This window comes from Phragmites australis, chromosome 17 (assembly GCF_958298935.1).
Source record: "Phragmites australis chromosome 17, lpPhrAust1.1, whole genome shotgun sequence".
NCBI classification, from domain to species: Eukaryota; Viridiplantae; Streptophyta; class Magnoliopsida; order Poales; family Poaceae; genus Phragmites; species Phragmites australis.
This window is the reverse complement of record NC_084937.1, coordinates 26,495,562-26,501,775: the sequence shown is the minus strand read 5'-3', so window position 1 is coordinate 26,501,775 and position 6,214 is coordinate 26,495,562. Positions and strand designations below refer to the sequence as shown.

The following is a 6,214-nucleotide window of genomic DNA, read 5'->3' as shown; positions in this document are numbered from 1 at the left end:
TAGGACACAGTCTTTTGTTCCAAAGGGACATATAGAAAAAAATTCTACAGAATTGGAATCCTATAAAACTCTTATGTTTTTTCTTTGTTCCAAAGGGGGGCCTTAGACCGAATCTAGAGAAGTCTAAGATGGAATTTTCGTGGTTGGCACTATGAAAATTATGAAGTTTCTTGCTGATGCCCAAATTCATTTCGTTATGTTAGTCAAGGTTAGTAAACTAAGCAAATCTAAGTTGATCTTAGTTTGGTAATGCCCTAACCCCTTAACTTTAATTTGTCGTATAGGCTCTTCATCGTTCAGCTTTTGTCATATAGGTTGATGGTGTCGTATAGTTTGGTAATGCACGGGGTGACAATTGTATCCATGGGTTTGGATACTAGATCTAGGTTAGGATCTAAATTTTTGTTCATAGGTTTGGCGGTTAGGTACTGAAATGAATCGGACCAAACTTAGGTTTTCAGTTTTACCCGCGGATACTCACGGGTGATCTGAAATCTATTCTCACACATAGAGGTCCAATCCAACTCAAGTCACGGCACCCACGGCCCACTGCAACCGTGCCGTACGACCGAGACCTCCCCGTCGCCCGGCCTCCCCCGGTGATTCATCATCCGCAGATTCGCCGTGAATCTCAAACCTGACAGGCACCCAACGGATGCAGGTTCAGGTGTTATTTCTCATCCGTTTGTCATTTCGAGTTCAGATCAGGTTGAGATCGATAGGTTTTGGGTAGGGCATGATTTTACTCCATCCAGCCCGACCGATCTATTGCCATCCCTACGCATGCATGAGAAAATGGCTCCCATCCGGTGTGAATACACAGTACATGCATTCCGCATGCACTATTCTACTCGCACATGTGAACATTACAGGCGAGTGCCCAATTTCATGTCAAACAAGACACGGCCAAATCGAATTGGCATCCAGTCTGAACTTTCTTCACAAGTGAACCCATCGCTGTTTTGTTCGAGCTCGTCTGGCGACAATGCTATAAAACGAGTCAGAAATTCAGAATCAATCCTCCTCCCTTTCCAAGGCATTTACAAAGATCTCGGTTAAGTTCAGTCCTAACTGATATTGTTAACATCCAATTCAAATCACATTATGTTCTCAAAAGGAAGCTGCAGCAGCAACAGCACAGGGAAAAATTGCTTCATTGAAGCCCTTATGTTACAGAACATTGTAAGAATCATAATTAGTTTGCAAAATGAAGTCATAATCAAGTGCTTAACCTGTCATGCCATCAAATCCTACAACACTATGCCACATTGCCACTGGACACCTTCCTCTAGAACACCCATATAATGCTCCAAGTCATGATTCTGATTACTGCAAGAACAGCCCAAGCAAGCCATCTAGCTATAACATCCGACAAAAATAATGGATTATACTGCACCCATAAATGTAACTTTTCTGGTGTTCATCCGAATATCATGCCGTTGTCACTGTACCCTGGTCATAAGTAGAAGAAATACAAGTTAGCTCAGCAAATTGCTTCACCTCAGTTTAAGGCATAAGGTCACTTATTCACCTGCTTGAGCTTCTTTTGGAAGAGCATTTGGACTCCCCTCCCAAGGGCATCGACCTCCCCTGCGTACTCCTTTTGATCCTCTGATGTCAAGTCCTCCAGCTGTATCCCCAGTCTGTGCAGCACATTCTCGAGATCATCTAACTCAAAATCCGCCACATCAGTTGATGAAAGCTTAAGTAGACTCTTAATGGCCAACAAAACCTGAATAGAAATGAAACAAGGTTCAGATCAATTCACTAGGTAGGCGCAATGGGCTAGCTTTTACTGGTCACAAGATATTTAAGTGCATTAGTCAATACTCCCTTCTCTGGATAATAAAAAATATTACATTTCAATGTAAAAAACATTTCTAGAGTCTAGACCTTTCGGTTCAGAACTTCAGATATACATTATACAAAATTTATGAAGGAAAATGGCATGATAAACTAAGAAAATAACTAGTGTACATGAGCCGATAAAACAAATTCCATGAAGAAAATGTTGCTGGTACTACCATATGCATCTTTGGCAATAACTCTAAAAATGCATACCCATCTTGAAAAATGCATATCGAAGCATTGAATGACAAGATTATTGTCTTTAAAAAAATGATGATATTTTTTAGGAAAATGGTAATATTATTAAATAAAAGCAAAAAACTGTCATGAAAAATGCTGACTATGACTGCTTAACAATAGTAACCACAAGGATGTACAGAATAATAGGAACTAAAAGAGGTTCTAATCATACCTTTTCCTGAAGATCAAGGTCAAACCTTGATAACATATCAACTATTGATTTCAGAAAAAGGCAGTCACTTAATAAAGGAAGTCCTGAGTTTCCAGAATTTAGCTGAAAGTCTGCCAGATCTGTTACTAAAAACACTGCCTTCTTCTGAAGCCGGACATCAATATTGTTGCTCACCTATATGTGCTGGAAAACAGGCAAAATTATCAGAACTGAACCAATTTTGTGCCTATATTCCTAAGACAGGATTTTCACTACCTGCAACATTGCACTCCCATTTTCTGAATGGAACGCCTCCTGACCATTTACATTGTTTCTGATCAAAGCCGCGCCGCTATAGCATATAATGCCTTTGCAGCTTCTTCTGTAGTCGTGGAATAACCCATCTTCACTAATCTTTCCAAAGCTCCATAACCAAGGATCTAGCCAAGGTCCAAGGATGAATCAGTCAATAGCAGCACTGCTAAATATAGACTCAGGGCATACTGCATAACTAGAGCAGAACATAATGATCAAAATTCGAAAGTATTTTCAATAGAAAGGCACCATTGTGCTCTGAGCAAAACACAAGAGGGAAACAATTGTTAATAAAAAGGTATACATTGATTACATAACAATAAAAATATGCAAAAGATAAAGCATTCACAACAGCAAAGGCAAAATGTCACACACAATAAACATCATTTTCAATCACATGTAATTAAGTTAAAAGGCTAAATTACAGTAACATTGGTTCTGCATTTAAACAAAACAAGATTTGAAATTTTGGCTAACTAGGAAAGAATGTGCTCACAAGACTTGCAGAGGATAATGAATAATGATGCACATTCTCTGAAGAAAAAAGGTACAGTAGGGGAATCAGAATGTTTATTCATGTATGGTTAATGGCATTACCTGGTTTTGGACAAGTGCGTTGTTCTGACTGGCTGTACCAAGGACCCACACAGAGGTGGTCCGTATTTCTTCATTTGCATTATTAAGCTCTCGAATCACAGGAAGGAGGCCCCCAAGTTTGTCAAGGTCTAAGCATATGCAAGAACATAGAGTTTCAAAAAATCATACAAAATGTTACGCGCACAAATATAAGCCAATGTTGGATCCAATAGCACACAAGAATTCACAAACTGACATGCCCTTTTTTCTTTTTGGGAAGACATGTTCGCAAGTCATAATTGCATGGTTATACAGTGATATGCTGCCAGGTTTTCAGAAACACAAGTGAGCCACTTCAAAGAATGGCTTTGATATTTAGGAAAACTAATAATAAAATATTAAAATCAATACAAGTCTAAAACATTGGCTACATTATTTCAGCGGCCTAGACTCTAAAGGACAGAAGTAAGATGTCACAGTTTTCTGTAGATATATGCGGATGTTTTGATTGATATGCAGAGCAAGAGCAGTGAGCAACTAGCATAAGGATGGACTGAGACAAAAAAGCAGACTTACCATTAGCATTGTCAATGGGCTCAACAAGAACTAAAAGTTCCTGCAATGCACGCTGGCGATCCTCCAGTGAAATGGAAGAATTATTTAAGTCAGCAATTGCAATTTTCATTAAGTCAGCATCTGATGGCATCTTTAACTTCTCCATCAACTCCTGCAAGAAAATTGATAAAGTTAAGCACAATATGCAAAGATGTTTAAGCTTTTCCTTTCATCTTTATAGAGAAGGACCAGCTGCCTGACTACTGATAGAACTCACACCTCCATAGATTGCATGCCCAACTTATCCGATCAACATAAGAACTAGTAACAATTGCTTTATCCCTAATTTCATCAATAACAATTACAATGAAAGGCATGGAACAAAACGCAAACCTTACAAAGTCTAACAAGAATATGTTAGTGACTTAGGGGTACTCCAAGAATGAGCAATATAAAAATCAGTAAGAGATAAAGTTTGCTCAATTGGCATCAGATAAAATGCGGCGGTAGTCCAAATATAACAGAGCAAGCACAAAAGAATGTCCCCAGCTGCATCCATGAAAGGACCAGTTTGCCCACTAGAGGTATGCACTATACAATACAGCAGAGCACTCCAGAAAAGCACTAGTAATTTCTCAGCTGAATAGAAGCAGACATGCCAAAGTCTTATGTATGTAGTACAAATTATACAAGTGACTAGCAGAAGAAATAAGATAATGCACTGACACACCACAAAGCTGACAATAAATTACCAGAAGATGAACACTGAAGCAGCATTTCTCACCTTGATCTCATGACGCCGCTTGAGCAGCTCATCCGCAGATAACTTCTGCACATCAGCCGCCTCCTCTTTCAGCTTCTCCGGATGAGAATTACCTGCCTCACCAATACCGGATAGAATTAAGCAAAATGCAGACATATCTTCAAATGCGCAAAGCCAACCAAAACTTTACAATGCAACTGCAACCAGAAATTACAAGTAACTGAAACTTAAATTACAAGTTGTTGCCCTCGCGTTCCCATAAACCGGAGTACATACTATCAATCAGTAAAATACTAACTACTCTCTACTTCCAACATCCAAAGCTAAACTAAAATCACTTGGAAAATTTCGTGCAAGCCTAGTACTACGCGGCTAATTGCAGACTCCACTAACTCCCGCAACTCAACATTCGAAAATTCCAAAGCAAATTTGGATTCAAGACTATTTATAGAATTTTGACTACCCGTACCGATCGCCCACTGCAGCATGCTGTCGAGGGAGCCGAAGCCGCCCGCGAACTCGTCCTGCACCACCGACCCACCGCCACCCGCTTCCCTCTCCGCGACCAGCTCCCCCTCGTCCTTCCCGGTCGCCCACTGCCTCGCCGCCCCCAGCGCCGACCTGTTCTCCCCGTCCCCCTCCGCGGCCACCGCCGGCATGAGAAGCGGGAGAAGAACAGCGGCGGAGAGGACAACTCCTAGGAGGATGTGGTGGTCGGGTCGCTTCGAGTGCGCCCTTGCCTTCGCCATGGCTACGAGAGAGCAGCAGTGAAGTGGGGAGGGAAAGGGAATTGGAGACGTAAATTTCGAAATCTCGGGGGTGCTCTCTGAATTTATATGATGCCGGGTGCCCGGATCGAATTTTCCGCTTAAGTACGTGGAGTTCGGAGTATTTGAATCGAGCTCTGACTGCTACGTAAAGAGATACTTTTATGCAAATTTAATATTTATAGCGAGAAATTAGAATAAGTACCGTCGAGTGGGCCCGGCAGTTCGGTGTTCGGGCGCCTCCCATTGGTCGGGTGACATCACCTCGGTCTCTGGGTCTCTCAGTCTCTCCTCCGATAAGGTAATCAAGGAGATTTTTCTTATTGTATTTTTAAAATACAAAAAATAAATATAAATAACTATTTTAAAAAATTATAAATCTAAACTACTATTATCTGTCGGAAGGGTGATATGTCACAAATTTAAAAGTCAAAAAATATTACGTTCCAATACTTAAAATTCAAAATACTATTGAGACAATAATAAAAAATTCTGCAACGTAGAGGATGCATCATTTTGACCCTTAAAAAATTTCAGACAAAAAATACAAATTAGATTTGTAACTTTTCAAAATAAGCGTATATATTTATAATTTTTTAATTTGATGGATGGGCCTGATGTGATCCAGCCCTAACACAAAACTGAAGCACGTGAATCCTCACGGCCCAGACGTTTCGGCTAGAGCCCGACCCGGCAAGACAGCTCAGCCCACCACAGAGTCCATCCATGTCGAGCCGTGCGGCCCATCCGTTTCCAGCCCAACGCGCCAGCTTCCGTCGTCGACGTCGTGCGTGGCCGCGGCGAGGCAGCGGCGGCTTTGTTCGTTTGCGGGAGCCTCCCGACCGCTCTGCTCGCGCGTGGCGTGGCCGGCGTTAGCGAGATGACAGCGACTAGCGCGAGAACTAACAGTGACCATGGATGATTCAACGAAGCAGATCGGCCAAGTCCTCGCCTACCCAAAGGATTCACGGAAGCAGATGACTAGTCGAGTCCTCACCC

General features: G+C 41.6%; 1 pseudogene; it reads right to left on the bottom strand.

The window, feature by feature from the left end:
• Positions 1–1,068: 1,068 nt before the first annotated feature.
• On the bottom strand, positions 1,069–5,234 carry LOC133897446 (hsp70 nucleotide exchange factor FES1-like; annotated as a pseudogene).
• Positions 5,235–6,214: the final 980 nt, after the last annotated feature.